Source organism: Prionailurus bengalensis, chromosome C2 (genome assembly GCF_016509475.1).
Source record: "Prionailurus bengalensis isolate Pbe53 chromosome C2, Fcat_Pben_1.1_paternal_pri, whole genome shotgun sequence".
NCBI classification, from domain to species: Eukaryota; Metazoa; Chordata; class Mammalia; order Carnivora; family Felidae; genus Prionailurus; species Prionailurus bengalensis.
The window spans coordinates 132263264-132280860 of record NC_057350.1 but is presented as its reverse complement, the minus strand read 5'-3'; positions in this window follow the sequence as shown (position 1 = coordinate 132280860).

The following is a 17597-nucleotide window of genomic DNA, read 5'->3' as shown; positions in this document are numbered from 1 at the left end:
ACTAGAGGCATCAGTCAGTGAATTATTAGTGAGGAAGAGGCCTCAATGTGTTCACAGACATACTTCAGCTCTACAGAGGGGTCAGCATGCCGCTGAATGGCACTTCTCTCTTAGAAGGGGTGATGGGCAGTACAAGGAAACATGGTCGAGGACCAGAACTTTTTAAGGGAGAAGAAAAATATTACATTTTAGCCCTCTATTTTCTCCTCAAATGAAACCCAAGTTGAATCTTCTTTTAGGTAATGACTCAGAAATTCTGCAAAGCGTTTAATAATAGCTCTTGATGATTCATAGGAATGTTTTACTCTGAAGTTGCTTGTCTTTGAGGAATGTTGATGCAAAACTTTTGCTCCTGGGAAGTATGGTGAAGGTCTAAGTACTTGCCACTTTGTGAAGTGGTTATGATAATAGTAATTAATAATTGTATTTCTCTCTCTGCTCTGCCAAAGCAGTTGGGCATTGCAAAAACACTTTAGAATAAAGCAATAAATAGATAAGTAGCTAAAGACTTTAATTAAGCCGCTTAAAATAAAGTACCATTTCATTCTTTTTTTTTTTTAATCCCCAGTGTCTACAAACTTTAAAAATACAGTGTTTGAACTAATTGCTCGGGTAATACCAAAGATTATCTTTTGCAAAAGTATATTTTTAGACAGATATAAAACTCCAGGATTCTAAACTGCATTTGATAGCAATGCTTCAGTCTGAGGCAAAAACCCTTTCTAAACGATAGACCCAAGAAGGTCCTCAGTTCCAGGCCTGGCCTGCCATCAGCTAGCTGTGACGTATGGCAAGTCGCTTACTCTCTGGGTCTCAGTTTACTTACCTGTCATATGAGATCACTGGAATATATCTCTAAGACTCTTTCCTTCTCTGGGATTCTTTACCATCTACAAATGCACAAGAGTATCCTTACCCTAAATACAGCAAATAATTTTTATGAATTGACCACATTAATATCTTTTTTTTATGTCTTCTCTAACACTTTATTATAAAAATTTTCAAACATCCAGAGAAGTTGAAAGAATGGCACAGGCAACAGCCACTTAGATTCTATGTACCCACCACCTACATGCTACCATTAACATATTCCTTCCCCTGCTGTACCGCAGTTTGATTCACCTACCTGTTCCTTTGTCTGTCCTGCATCCCATCACATGTTTTTGACGTAACTTGAAGGGGGTTGCAGATGCCAGTATAGCTCACCCTTAAACTTTTCAGCAAGCACAGTATTAACTAGAGTTTCAATATCTGTTTATTTATTTATTTACTTATTTACTTATTTATTTATTTTTAAGATAAAGCTAATGTACTGTGTTGGGGTGCCTGGGTGGGTGGCTCAGTTGTTTGAGCATCTGACTCTTGATTTCAGCTCAGGTCATGATCTCACGGTCGTGAGACGGAGCCCTGTGTTGGGTGGGCTCTGTGGAGCCTGCTTGGGATTTTCCCTGTCCCTCTGTCTCTCCCCTCTCTCCCTGTTTGCACTCTCTCTCTCTCAAAAATAAACATAAATAATAAATAAATAATAAGCTAATGTACTGTGAGACGCACTAATCTTAGGTGGCAAGTGCATATGCCTGTGTAACCCAAGCCTCTATCAGGATAAAGAACAGGACCATCACCCCAGAAAGTTGCCTCATGTACCTTCCAGCCAACTGCCCCATCCCTACCACCCTATCCCCATGGACTCATTTCAGATGTTTTCAAACTTCATGTAAATGGAATAACACAAGTATATTCTCTTTCGTGTGTGGCGTTCACTCAGCATGTGTTTGACATTCATCCATGTGGGTGCATGGAGTCCATATTATTTCCTTTTTATTCCCAAGTCAAGTCTACTGTATGAATATACTGCAGTCTGTTTAACTCTTCTTCTGTTGATGACACCAGGCCGTTCCATTCTTCTGTCCACTCATGAGATCTACCCTTTCTGATCTGTTGCACACATCAACAGATCCATTCTGGGAAAATTATGTGTAGAGTGCTTTGGTCTATCAAACCCATTGGTTTATCTGGCTTAGACCAGAGTTTCTGGAGAAGTGCTCACACATAGGTGAGCCACAAATGGGATACAGATGGCGGCCTTGTCAATGCTGTCAGTGTTCAGGGCCACTGGGCTAGGACAAGGGAAGCTAGAGGCCGGAGCCACTGGACAGCCACCTCAGGATCTGAAGTTACCTCATCTACTATACTAATACCATTTTCCTGAGTGCCATGATGTGAAAACCTCTGGAAACCCCTGAATTAGGCTTACAAAATAAGAGATATGTCCCCCCACCAAAAAAGACATTGAGATGCCATGGAATTTCACTTGAGGTGTGAATGAAACTTAGACACGTGCACATGCACTGTACATTGGAAGAAAAACTTCCAAATGACATGGAAACTGGCCTAAAACTATATTATAGTGATTCAGAAGGAAAGCCTGAGAGAGGCCTAGCAACTTTCGTGGGGCAAATGGCAGAGGCAACAAGAGCTTTCTTCTCCTTACTTCCGAATGCGGCTAAAACAGAAACAGCCAGCAAGTTCCAAAGGACATTTACAGGAGCAGAGTCCACCTTTTTGGGTCCCCTTTCTCACCTCATGACACCTTTGTCTCTCCCGTTTATAAACAACTGGGGCCATTTCCAACTTTGGGATCTAGAGATTGAAGATCTGCTCTCAATTCTTCCAGTAGCCAACAGTGTAACTTTGGCAGGGTATTTTTAAAGAAAGGAATAAAAACTCCTATAAAAATGTAGACGCTGCCCGTTTCCCAAAATGGATTTTGAGGCAACTTTGGAGAAAACCTTTTTTTTCCCAGCATAATTATGAGATCTTCTGGATGTTCTTTCTTTTCAAATGACACCAGTCACAGAGAATGTGACATTTCACAGCTGCCAACATCCAGACACTGAGCCAACACTTTTATTTTACAGGTATGAAAACCAGGGTCCAGACAGCTACAGCTACCTCGGCAAGTTGCAAAGCTCTTTGAGCTAATGAGTCCAGAACACAGGTCTACTTGGAAGATTTACATTCGTTCCTGTCTCTCCCCACCCTTGCCCTGGTTTAAATAGCATTCGTAATGTCTTTTCTATCTTTGTTTTTGGCTGCCCAGCACATGAAATCTTTCTTATTTGGGGGGAGCCCCCCCATCTTATGGCCACCTCCCTGACAGAAGCCAAGAGTGCTAGGCAGAGGCCTTTCTCTCTCAGACTTCCTTGCAGCTAGGGCCCAGACACGTGAACTAGGCTCTGCCAATCTGATATACCTAGGCGGGACTTCCACTCAGGAATAGAAAGGAAGCAATTGTTCCCAGACAACAGATGTTGGAATCAGTGGCTTCTCTATCAGAACCAGTAGTGAGACATCATTTGGGGTCTCCTCTCTTAGTCTTGAACCTGTTCCCCCAGATATCTCAACATTTTTGTGAAGCCACCAGTGTCTAGTAAATTCCTTAGCCAGTGTCTTCTACCGCTTGTGGTGAAGACATCTGACAAGTTCAGCTAATAATATCAATTATCATGTGCTAGGAATTGTTCTAAGTACTTTACATGGATGAAATTACTTATACCTTACAATAACCCCATGAGGTAGGTTTCATGATCAATCCCATTTTACTAGTGAGGTAGCTGAGACACAATGGAGAAAGTAGTTTGAGGTTAAGTAATGTGCCCAAAATTATTAGCAATGAGTAACAAGGCCAGGATTTGAACTGGGTTGTCTGGATCTAAATCTGAACTCTTAATCACTACACATACTGCTTCTTGACAATTTTTTTTTACTGATTACATAAATAACTGTTCTTCATGGAAACATTCAAACACTATGGAATAGTAGAAGGAAAAAAATACAAATGAACTGCAACTCTACTGCTTATAGAAAATCATTGTCTATAGCTATATTATTTAAATTCAATTAAAATTAAATGAAATTAAAGATTCAGGGGCGCCTGGGTGGCTCAGTTGGTTAGGGGTCTGACTTCGGCTCAGGTCATGATATCACGGTTTGTGGGTTCGAGCCCCACGTCAGGCTCTGTGCTGACAGCTCAGAGCCTGAAGCTTGCTTTGGATTCTCTGTCTCCCTCTCTCTCTGCCCCTCCCCTGCTTGCACTCTGTCTCTTTCAAAAATAAACATTTAAAGAAATTAAAAAATAAAGATTTAGTTTCTCAGTCACACTAACCACATTTCTGTTATTATTATTATTATTATTATTATTATTAAAGTTTATTTATTTTGAGAGAGAGCATGAGCAGGGGAAGGGCAGAGAGAAAGGGAGAGAAAATCCTAAGCAGATTCTGTGCCATTTGTGTGGAGCCTGATGCGGGGTTCCATCTTTCGACTATGAGATCATGCTCCGAGTCTAAATGAAGAGTCAGATACTGAACCCATTGAGTCACTAACCACACTTCAAGTGCTCAATAGCCACATGTGTCTACTGGGTACTGTTTTGGATAGCACAGATAGAAAACATTTCTATCATGTGGAAAGTTCTAATGGACAGCGCTGAATAGTTTGGTGGCCTTTTTTCATAGATCCCTGAGACAACAAACAAATACATGCAATGTTATATAATGGAATATTTTGTTTGCTGTTTTTTATTGTGGGACTCTTTTGTTATTCTCTCTTACCTAGGGCATACTTTTTCTTGCTTTGACCCTTCACCTCTTTTCTCCTAATAAGCGAGATGTGTGTGAATCCTATGCCTTTCTCTTGGCTCCTAGAATCATACCCATGTGCAGAGGGTCTTGATGGTGGTGAACAATTTTAGCCCTCTTGAGTTTTTCAGTTAATAAAACATCATGAAAACAGATGTAGCTTATTAGTGGCCATGTGGAACTCCATGGTTCAGATATACGACAATGTTTTGATGTGCATTCAGCTGTTTTTCATTTTTCCCTTCCACAAACAATCCCAAATAAATGTTGTTGCCCATAGCTCCTTAAGAATTAGGACATTTATTTCTATAGAACTGATTCTTGGGAGTAGGATTATTGAATTAAAAGGTATGTTTATGTTTAATATTCATAGCTATCACCCAATGATCCCCATTTCCTCCAGCAACACATGAGTATATTCTGCCTTCTCCTCTCCCCCTCTGTCTCTCTCCTACCCCCCAGACACCCCAAATCCTGGCCAGCATTAGATGCTATCACACCTCTGGATTTTTCCAGAATTATGCTTGAAAATCGGCATCCGTAGAGCAGCATACCAAGAGTAGATGGTGAGAGCAGTTGCCCAAGGTAAAGCAATACAAGGTTGCATTGTATATAGAGGATATAAAAACAATAAACTGACTAAAAGTCAACTTGCTTTTTATTGTCATCACACACAGGTCATGCTAACAACACTGCTCCCCTCAAAAGTCTCTCACTGGCCTAAATTCTAAGATAGTGCTGTGACTGAGTTTTAATAACGTGTAAGTTTCACATCCTAGTTATGTGACTGGCCTCAAACACACATGGATTCAGCCACAGGTTTGCTTCAAAAGTAAATTATAATGGTTCTCAGTAATTCTAGCTCACTTCAGATGCGGCTTGTGTCTCCAACCCCTGTGGGACTACACATTCCTGTGCTTACACGGGGGATTCAGAATAAGCCAGGATAGGTGGACACAATTTTTCTTTTTTGAGATTAAAAAGACACAAACATCTTTTCAAACAGAATCAGTCTTGAAAAATGTATTCTTGCAGCACCCACCTTTAAAACTGTTCCTTGTGGAGAAAACCGTGAACAATATGACAAATACCAAAGAAGTAAAGAAAAAGACAATCCCATAAAAAATTTAGCCAAATTTTGGGACAGCTGGGTGGCTCAGTCGGTTAAGCATCCAGCTTCGGCTTAAGTCATGATCTCATAGTCTGTGAGTTTGAGCCCCATATCAGATTCTGTGCTGAGAGCTTAGAGCCTGAGGCCTGCTTCGGAATCTTTCTCTCTCTCTCTGCCCCTCCCCTGCTCATGCTGTGTCTCCCTCTCTCTCTCAAAAATCAACATTAAAAAAAAACATTTTTTTAAAGGAAATTAAGTCAAATTTTGAAGAGGAATGCCAGGAAAAATGACAAAAGGTGCGGCTCTTACATTGCCAGAAGAAACCCAACCACAATCTTTGAATATCTTCGATTTTGTAACAAATCCCATGCCCTCTGAGCCTAAATTTTCTCATCTGCCAAGTAGGGACAATTGTACTTAAACTCACAGGATTAATGTAGGGATTAAATGAGTTAATGTCTAACAAAGTAGACTAGAAGTTCCAAAATTATTCCAAGGTTTGACCTATGGATCCTATTTCCCCTTTCCCACCCCCTGATTTTTTTCTAAAATTTGAATTAGTTCCAATTTTTAAACATCGAGTGTTCTCACACTTAAAAAAAAAAAAATCTACATTTCTGGCACCTCTTAGAAAACCGGAATCTTTAGCAATACTGTGGCCACCTTGTCCCGGGCTTGTCAGGGGCTGGGCTTGGCATAGGGCTGTACCTCCCAAGTAGCCTGTGTCCCCTGTTCTCCAGGCTCCCCTGTTGCCTGGCAACAGCGTTGGCTGCCGTGTATTTTCTGACCGTGGCGGCTCCACTCACCCACTTTACCTGCCGGCCCAGGTAGGCCTTTGAGCTGGGGACTCGTGCCCTGGCATTTAGCGTCATTCCCCTGTGCACTGGCTTCTCCCCGGGGTCAGGTCTGGTCGCGTTAGCCACACAGAGGTGGCAAGGCTCGATAAGGACAGAGATGAAGGCTATCTTTCTCTGGGAGATTTGCGTTCCGATGGGATTTAGGGGCAGGCCTGTCCTAATCCTGTCACTCTGACCCTGAACAACCCCAGTAATGAGGTGAGGACTTTTTTGCAATCTGGGCAAGCTTTTACCTCCAAACTATTTCACGGTTTTATTTCTCTCCATCTCCTATCGTTGCAACCCTAGTTCAAGCCACCATCCTTGCCCAGATTCTCATGAGACCAGGAAAAAGCCTTAGCATAACTTGGTCTTATTTTCCTAAGTCCTTTCTTTTTTTAATTTTTTACATCTAGTAATTTATTCCAATCACTTTTTTTTTTTTTAAACTGAGGTATAACTGCCATAACATATATCAGTTTCAGGTCTTTATTTCCAGTGGATAGTGTTTATTTTTAAATTAATTCTTCAAACTTTAGAGGTAATGAATTCACATTTTTTTGGCTTTTTAACATTTTCATTTGTATCTATGAGAGCATTTTTTTCTTTTTTTTTAATTTTTTTTTTAAATTTTTTTTTTCAACGTTTTTATTTATTTTTGGGACAGAGAGAGAGCATGAACGGGGGAGGGGCAGAGAGAGAGGGAGACACAGAATCGGAAACAGGCTCCAGGCTCTGAGCCATCAGCCCAGAGCCTGACGCGGGGCTCGAACTCATGGACTGCGAGACCGTGACCTGGCTGAAGTCGGCCGCTTAACCGACTGCGCCACCCAGGCGCCCCTGAGAGCATTTTTTCAAAAAAGAGCTCTTATTATTTTCCAAACTTGATTGATAAACCATCTCCCAAACCCACTGCTAAAGAAGTCTATTCTTTTTCTTGTAAGAACATATTCCCCCTAAAAATACTTGATTAATTTAATAAATATAAAACATTTTGCTAAAGGATTTCACAATTTATTGACTGACTTCAATTCTGCCCTTCTTATCAAGTATTTTTCTTCATAAATGTTCAAACTTGGTTTTTGGTTTTTTTTGGGGTTTTTTTTTGGTTTTTTTTTTTTGGCAGTGATGGTTTTTTACTTGTGGCTATTGTTTTGCTTACTTTTAACCCATATTTTCTTTACGTCTGAAAAGGAGAAAATGATCCAGAGAGATCAAGGACCATCAGTGGTGTTATGATGTGCTCATTCTTTCTCTTTCAATTTTTCACTCTATGTTAATAGTTTTCTGCTTACCTCTCTTCTTGTTTGGATTTTTAGGTGTTGCAAACTTCGGTTTCTTAGTTTATACACTCTAAACTTCTGAAGGAAAAAATGACTCTATCCAATTGTATCTACATACGTTTTTACAACTTAAGCTGTCCCTTTGAGCTGCAGAGTCAAAATATTCCGGTGGGGAGGGGAGGAGAGCAACTTCTATTCATCTTCTATTCATCTTTTCCTTGCACGGAGAAGGGCCAAATGCATTGCTAGTTATTATAGCTTTATTGAGGGTTCCATAGGATATTTTACAAAGATGATCATGTTGCATGCAGGTAAAATGGCTTTCTTTTTAATCAACTCCTTTGATTTCCTTTGCTTACCATATTGTACTGGCTCGTATCTTTTTAAAGAGTGGTGTTGAGATTTGCTGACACAGCAAATTCCAACACTAGGCCTCATCAGGAGTTATGCAGTTCTGGAAGTATCTGGAAGTCTGAGATAAGGTGCCAGCATGCTTGGGCACTGGTTGAGGGCCCTCTAGCTGGCTTGCAGACTGCTGACTTCTTGTATCTTCTCATGGCAGAGAGCAGACAGAGCCACGAGTGTTGCTGGTTGTCTCTGCTGGCTTATTTTATAGTTTTAAAATTCAAGTGTCATGCAGACAAATCATTGTGTGGAAAACTAGGGGTTGTAGAGGACACTTTTAGGCAACAGGCTTGAGCAATGGAACCCTGAGTATGGTAAAAGGGCCCACAGTGACCACTAGGCTGAATGAAAACAGGTTCATTATGGCGACCCACTTCAAAATAGCCATATGCCCTTGCTGACCAATTGGTTACTTAAATCCAGGAACAGTTAACAAAAAAGGAAAATTCCACTCATTACCATATCTCCTCACTGCCCCCTACCTCCCCGCCTCCACTGCCTTATGAAAGACAGTCTCTCCTTTGCTGTCCTGCCTAATGCTCCCTTGTAGTGTATTCAATAAACATCTATCTCCTTTGTTCTGCTTTGGATGAATTCTCACTGCCTGCAGTGCTGGCTTCCACCTGATCTGTTCACCCCACAGAGATTAGGCTGAGATACAGTGATAATTGTACACAAATTAGCAAGATGAAGACAAAATATCACAGGCATTGGCTTCTCAGCTTTAAGGAAAGTTGGGGAAAAACCTGGATGGAGATTGCCCAAAGTTTGGAGCTAATGGTCTACAAACCCCTGTCTTGCTTCTGTTGGACTCCCTGGATGAGCAAGGAATTGTGAACTTGCCATTTTGAAATCTGGCTACTAAAAAGTCATTCTGGGGTTAACCCTCAAGAACAGGAAAGAACAGTGCAAGGCCTGACTGTCTCGGGGCACACTATATGGTTACCAAGCTGACAAAGTCCCCTACCTTCTGTCCCTGCAAAATAGCACACTGCTCTGTGCATTTGGTTCTATTTTAGTCAAGCCATCTGGCCTTGATAAAACCCTACTGGTGTCCTTTTCTGAGGCAAATTTCTGTAATGCCCAAGTCTTGTTTAGAGTCATTGGATGCTTAGCAACACTTTGAAGAATCAGAATATCCCAGTGCTGCTTTATGTGAAGGTTCAATGATTACTTGATGTGACAACATCCTCCGGAGTGCTTGCTACAAATACAGATTTCCTAGGTCTCAACTCAAGCCTCCTAAATCAGAATGTTTAGGGTGGATTCTAGGCACGTATTTTATTTTATTACTTGAGAGAGAGAGAGAGAAAGAGAGAGAGAGAGAGCATGTGAGCAGGAGAAGGGCAGAAAGAAGAGACAGAGAATCTTAAGCAGGCTCCACACCCAGTGAGGAACCCGATGCCAGCATGATCCCACCTCTGTGAGATCATGATCTGAGCTGAAATCAGGAGTCCAATGCTCAACCTACTGAGCCACCCAGGGGGCAATCTGATCCTGTACTCCCCACACTTAAATTGCTCCAATGACTTCCCATTGCTTCTAGGACAAAAACAAACTCTATGTTTCTGTGGTCTGTGAGGTCCTACCTAGACTGGACATTGCCTGCTTATCTCCCATGAGGCTGTCCCTCCATCTCTCAGCTCATCCCCGAATAGCCATAGAATTCCATCTATTTGCTGTTTACAAGAGAGTCATTTTAGACCTGAGGACACCTTCAGATTGAAAATGAGGGGATGGAGAACTATCTATCCTGCTACTGGAAGTCAAAAGAAAGCTGGAGTAACCAAACTTAATATCAAACAAACTAGACTTTAAATGAAAGGCTGTAACAAGAGATGAAGAAGGGCATTATATAATAATCACAGGGTATATCCATCAGGAAGAGCTAACAATTATAAATGTCTATGCACCAAATATGGAAGTGTCCAAATATATAAAACTATCACAAACATAAGCAACCTTATTGACAAGAATGTGGTAATTGCAGGAGACTTTAATACCCCACTTACAACAATGGATATATCATCTAGACACAGGATCAATAAAGAAACAAGGGCCCTGAATGATACATTGGATCAGATGGACTTGACAGATGTATTTAGAATTCTGCATCCCAAAGCAAAGGAATATAGTTTCTTCTCGAGGGCACATGGAACATTCTCCAAGATAGATCACATGCTGGGTCACAAGGCAACCCTTAATAAGTATAAAAGAATTGAGATCATACCATGCACACTTTCAGACCACAATGCTATGAAACTTGAAATCAAGCACAGGAAAAAGTCTGGAAAACCTCCAAAAGCATGGAGGTTAAAGAACACCCTACTAAAGAATGAATGGGTCAACCAGGCAATTAGAGAAGAAATTAAAAAATATATGGAAACAAATGAAAATGAAAATACAACAATCCAAATGCTTTGGGATGCAGCGAATGCAATCCTGAGAGGAAAATACATTGCAATCCAGGCCTATCTTAAGAAACAAGAAAAATCCCAAATACAAAATTTAACAGCACACCTAAAGGAAATAGAAGCAGAACAGCAAAGACGCCCCAAACCCAGCAGAAGAAGAGAAATAATAAAGATCAGAGCAGAAATCAATTGTTTATTTGAAAAAATAAACAAAATTGATAAACCTCTAGCCGGGCTTCTCAAAAAGAAAGGGAGATGACCCAAATAAAGTCATGAATGAAAATGGAATTATTACAACCTATCCCTCAGAAATACAAGCAATATCAAGGAATTACTAGGAAAAATTATATGCCAACAAACTGGACAATTTGGAAGAAATGGACAAATTCCTAAGCACCCACACACTTCAAAAACTCAAACAGGAAGAAACAGAAAACTTGAACAGACCCATAACCAGCGAAGAAATGGAATCAGTTATCAAAAATCTCCCAAAATATAAGAGTCCACCAGACATTTAAAGCAGAGATAATACCTACCTTCTCAAGCCGTTCCAAAAAATAGAAAGGGAAGGAAAACTTCCAGGCTCATTCTATGAAGCCAGCATTACTTTGATTCTCAAACCAGACAGAGACCCAGCAAAAAAAGAGAACTACAGGCCAATATCCCTGATGAATATGGATGCAAAAATTCTCAACAAGATACTAGCAAATCGAATTCAACAGCATATAAAAAGAATTATTCACCATGATCAAGTGGGATTCATTCCTGGGATGCAGGGCTGGTTCAACATTTGCAAATCAATCAATGTGATACAGCACATTAATAAAAGAAAAGACAAGAACCATATGACCCTGTCAATCGATGCAGAAAAAGTATTTGACAAAATTCAGCATCCTTTCTTAGTAAAAACCCTCGAGAAAGTCGGGATAGAAGGAACATACTTAAACATCATAAAAGCCATTTATGAACAGCCCACAGCTAACATCATCCTCAGTGGGGAAAAACTGAGAGCTTTCCTCCTGAGATCAGGAACACGACAGGGATGTCCACTGTCACCACTGTTGTTTAACATAGTGTTGGAAGTGCTAGCATCAGCAATCAGACAACAAAAGGAAATCAAAGGCATCAAAATTGGCAAAGATGAAGTCAAGCTTTCGCTTTTTGCAGATGACATGATATTATACATGGAAAACCCGACAGACTCCACCAAAAGTCTGCTAGAACTGATACATGAATTCAGCAAAGTCGCAGGATACAAAATCAATGTACAGAAATCAGTTGCATTCTTATACACTAATAATGAAGCAACAGAAAGACAAAGAAGCTGATCCCATTCACAATTGTGCCAAGAAGCATAAAATACCTAGGAATAAACCTAACCAAAGATGTAAAAGATCTGTATGCTGAAAACTATACAAAGCTTCTGAAGGAAATTTAAGAAGATTTAAAGAAATGAAAAAACATTCCGTGCTCATGGATTGGAAGAATAAATATTATTAAAATGTCAATACTACCTAAAGCAATCTACACATTCATTGCAATCCCAGTCAAAATTGCACCAGCATTTTTATCAAAGCTAGAACAGGCAATCCTAAAATTTGTATGGAACCACAAAAGACCCTGAGTAGCCAAAGTAATATTGAAGAAGACCAAAGCGGGAGGCATCACAATCCCAGATCGTAGCCTCTACTACAAAGCTGTAATCATCAAGACAGCATGGTATTGCCACATAAAATTCTAAATATGAACATGGCTTTCCAGTCATCATGAAGGTCTGTTTGCCCGGGTTGGAGGATAGAACTATTCTATAAAACAGTGTGTTAATGTGATTTATAATTTTTCAGTATTTAGACATACCTGAGTCTACATGTATATACTCTTCCTTGGATCCCCATAGTTAGCAGTGAGTAGTGCTGTGCTGGTAAATGTTTCACAATCAACTCTGGCTGGGGGTGGGGGTGGGTGGTGGGGAAGAAGCCCTGATTTGTAGCTGGTTTCTTCCACGTTTGAATACCCAACCGCAGGGAATCCTGTGGGATGGGTGACAGGCTGCCACCCAGTGGGGAGCTAGGAAAGTCTGTGCATCTGGGCTCTCAGCAGCCAGTCAGCCCTGCGGCCGATTGCTCAGGGCAGGCTTGATGGCCAGCTAGCAAGTGGTACTGGCAGAGTCTGCACCCAGGCAGTCTGGCTCCAGAAGTCTTCCTCATTGCTCTGCTGCTGCCCAGCCCTCTCTCTCCCAGGCCCACAAAGTCAGATCCTGTGATGTATGGGGGTGTTGTTGCATCAAGCTCTGCTTTTGGTCCTGGGCCCTAGACACCAAGTCCTAGTTTCAGAAGACGCTGCCATGGCTGCAGGCATAGAGAAGACTTTCTGGCTGAAGCAAGGTAGCCATGTCTCCCTCAGTTGCAAAACTTCTTGCTTATGCTGTGACTTTCTTAACTTTTCAGTTTATCCCAGTTCTCAGAACTCCTAGAGCTTCCTGGCCCCTGCCTGCTTGCTTTGCCTTTCCTGTCTCAGCTTGGTGGCTTTCACTTATTTGTCCCTGCGGCTTGTCTGACCATGGTCCACTGGGGTCTCTAACACCTGAGTAGGAGTTTCACACTGTGTATACTAGATACTTGGGTGTTTTAATGGGTCAATTATTTTCCTATTAAATGGATACTCACATGGGGAGGAGTGCATATAAAATACTTTGACCTTATAAAGGGATTCTATTCTTGACAAACTTGGGAACTCCTTTTCTAGACATTTCAGCTTTTACCAATCATTTTAGGAGAAAATTAAATCATAATGCCCAAAGCATCCATTGTATATAATAAATTAACTTCTCTTCTGTGCATCTAGAATGGTACAATCCTTGGAAAAAATGAAGAAATAGTGCTTCTCAGACTTCAGTGAGCACATGGACCACCTAAAGATCTTGCCAAAATGGAAACCCTGAACCAGTAAGTCTGGGATGCAGTAGTTATCCAAGTATGATCATTGGACCAGCATTGCCTGGGAACTTCTTAGAGCTGTAAATTCACCCCAGGCCTTCCAAATCAGAAAGTCTGGAGGTAGGACCTAGCAATCTGTATTTTAGCAAACCTCCAGTGATTTTGATGCAGCTAACATTTAAGAACCAATGTTCACAAGTATTACTGCAAACCTGAATGTCTGTCTAAGAACATGAGAACCTAGGTAGGTAAGGAACTTCCTGAAAATGGGGAGGAGAGGCAGAGGGATGTGGTAGCGGCCTGGCAGTTTGGCAAGAAAGCTCACGGGTTACAGCTTTTCTCCAAGTATAATTATTCAGCCGAAATTGGAAGTCAGCCTTGTTCTAATTGTATCGTACCACAATGGTGGTTATATTTTGCCACCAATTAAAATTTCTCATGACCCAATGAGTTTCCAAAGCTATGTTCCATTCTAGCCTCCGTTCCAGAGGTGAACAGATAGCTTCCTGTGATTGCTTTTCAAGCATCTCCTGCAGAGAGATATGAGCCTCCTGTTGGCCTTCCTCATTTGCATGTAGAATATCTTTTAGCAAAGATGATTCTGATTTCCAGTAGTTGGTCTCTCCGCTTCCCCTCTGCTTCCCCACACTATGACCTGCATGCTAAACAGAGCCCAGAGGGAGCACATTAAATGCATGGAGAAGTAATGCCATGAAGGCCAGCAGGATTCCGAACCAATCTCATTATACAATCGTTTTTTAAAATTGAAGTATGATTGACATACAATATCCTATTAGTTTCAGGTGTACATCACAGTGGTTCAATATTTTTATCCCTTATGAAATGATCCCCATGATAAGCCTAATTATGATCTGTCACCATACAAAGTTATTACAATATTTTGACTATATTCCCTATGCTGTACTTTACATTCCCGTGATTTATTTATTTTATAACTGGAAATTTGTATCTTTTAATCTCATTCACCTATTTTCTTGCTTCCCCCCAAACTCCCCACCTTTGATTGCCAACAGTTTGTTTCTCTAATCTATGAGTCTGTTTCTGTTTTGTTTGTTCATTTGTTTTGTTTTTTAGATTCCACATGTAAGTAGAATCATATAGTATTTGTCTTTCTCTGTCTGGCTTATTTCACTTAACATAATACTCTCCAGGTCCATCCATGTTGTCACAAATGGCAAGATTCTATTCTTTTTTAAATTAAATTGTATTGGATGTGCAATATTCCATATCTTTATTTATCTATTGATGGGCATTTAGATTGCTTCCATAACTTGGCTATTATAAATAATGCTGCAGTGAACATAGGGTAGCATGTATCTCTTTGAATTGGTGTTTTTGTTTTCTTTGGATAAATACTAAAAGTGGAATTACTGGATCATAGGGTAATTGTATTTTTGATTTTTTGAGGAACTTCCATACTGTTTTCCATAGTGGCTGCACCAGTTTACATTCCAGCCAAAAGTGCACAAGAGTTTATTTTTCCTACACATCCTCACCAGCATTTATTATTTCTTGTCTTTTTGATACTAGCAATACTAACTGGCATGAGGTGATATCTCACTGTGGTTTTGATTTGCATTTCCCTGATGATTAGTGATGTTGAGCATGTTTTCATGTGTCTGTTGGCCATCTGTATGTCTTCTTTGAAGAAATGTCTATTCAGGTCCTCTGTCCATTTTTTAATCCATTTTTTTCCTACTAGTTACTCCAGACTCCTGAGACCCTCCAGTATATTGCAAAGCTATAATGCCTAAATTTAGGACCGTTTGGAATTCAATAGTGCTAGAATATAATCAGGAAAAAATTCAGCTTCTGACAGAGAGGTGTTAAGAGAATAGATTTTGTCTTCGAAGAAACACCTTGAGTTACTTGGCTTTTCCATTGTGGTAGCCCAGACTGTAGGTGCTGTGAACTGAAGATCTTTGACTTTCTGCCTGAGGGGTTTCGTCTGGTAGAGGGAGCATGCTTGGAACTGTCGGGAGATCATATCCTTAGAAGCAACACTCAACCAATGACAGGTGGGGAATTAGTAGATAAAGTCTGTGTCCTTGCCTCTTGGCTGGTACATCTCTGAGGAGAGTCCTGCTCTATCCCCAGAGCACCCCAAATGAACTGCACTCCAGTTATCTACTATGGAAACTGGCTTGATAATATACCTTTTACTGCTTTCTTTCTCTTCCCTGGCTACTTTCTTTCTAAAAAATGTTTATTTGGGGCGCCTGGGTGGCTCAGTTGGTTAAGTGGCCGACTTCGGCTCAGGTCATGATCTCGTGGTCCGTGAGTTCAAGCCCCGCGTTGGTCTCTGTGCTGACAGCTCAGAGCCTGGAGCCTGTTTCAGATTCTGTGTCTCCCTCTCTCTGACCCTCACCCATTCATGCTCTGTCTCTCTCTGTCTCAAAAATAAATAAACGTCAAAAAAATAAAAAATGTTTATTTGAGAGAGAGAGAAAGTGCAAGGGGGCAGAGGGGCAAAGGGAGAGAAATAGAATCTTAAACAGGCTCCATGCTCAGCACAAGCCCAATGCAGGGCTCCATCCCATGACCCTGGGATTGTGCCCTGAGCTGAAATCAAGAGTCAGATGCTCAACCAACTGAGCCACCCAAACATCCCTCCCCAGCTACTTTCTTATTCCTTTGCTGGTGTTTTCTCAGATCACCTCTCAAACTATTTGTCCTTGAATCTTTGTCTTAGAACCTTGAGTTTGTCTCTCAGAATAACCAAACTGAGACAAGGATAACCAAAATATTTTAGGTGGGGTGCCCAATAAGGGAAAGGAATAGCTTTCATTCTTTCTTAACAATAAGAAGCAAACCACTACCTTCAGGAAAATAATATTAATGAGTTTATTTATCCATTTTTTACCAAGCATTATCAGGTGCTTACTGTCTACCTGGAGCTAAGGGTAAGTCTAGAGAGGTTGGGGCATGATTGGCAAAGGCCTGGAATACAAACCTAATGCATTTGAACCTTTTTGTATCAAGAGGAGCAAGGAGGTGATATAATCAGTGTTGGACAATGGGAAGCTTAATTTGGCTCTGCAGTATGAATTGGAGGGTAAAATTGGGCAACAGAGCCTCATTACAAAATTTCTGGAATATTTTTAGTGTATGTGCTAAAGAATACTTTTCAAAAAGCTAAATATATGACCTTTATACAAATATAAAATAAATGTGTCAAAGATTTTATTCTACTCATTAGGCAGCCATACCTTGTTAAAACTAAGTCAAACGAGAAGTTGAGGAACAGAGCTTTACAATAGTCAGAGCAAATAAACAAAAAAAGCCAAAATGAGTTTGTTCATAGATGTGAAATTGGTTAATACCCTACAAACAAAGGGTGTTGGGGATTATGATTTTTACCAATGGAAATCAATTGTCTCACTATCAGATGAAATTTGCATTTGTCAGGCATCACCTGCATTGCTACCAGTTTCCTACCATTAGCCTTTATCGCTGGAGGGTTGTAAAATGGTCTGGTCAATATATTCTGAAGGAATGCCCAATAATCTCTTTTGCTTATTTTCAATCTTAGGATAATGTTTCTAGGCAGTCTCCGCCTTTGTGATTATAAATAATGTGCAAGGATTATTTTTGATCACAGAAAAGGCTGCTCTCATTCGATTTGGCCTGATAATTTATGAGGTGCAGTAAGAGTGTTAAATAATCATACAGGTTGCTTTGGGCTTCCTTTGCAACTCTAGAGCCATGCAGTATTGGGCAACCATATGGAGCAGGAGTCACAATTAGACTTTGGAATGTATTATTTTCTTTCCTATTTTGAGGCTTGGAAACCAAACCCAAGAAATTCTGCCTGCCACATTTAACCTGGAGAACGTGTAAATTTAGTAAATCCCTCTGTTTTTGAGGTCCTTTCAGGGTTTTAGGCACCCTGGCCTGCCCCGGTGTGAGCTTTGTTACCATCTGTGAGTCTGGGGCCTCATCAACCAGGCA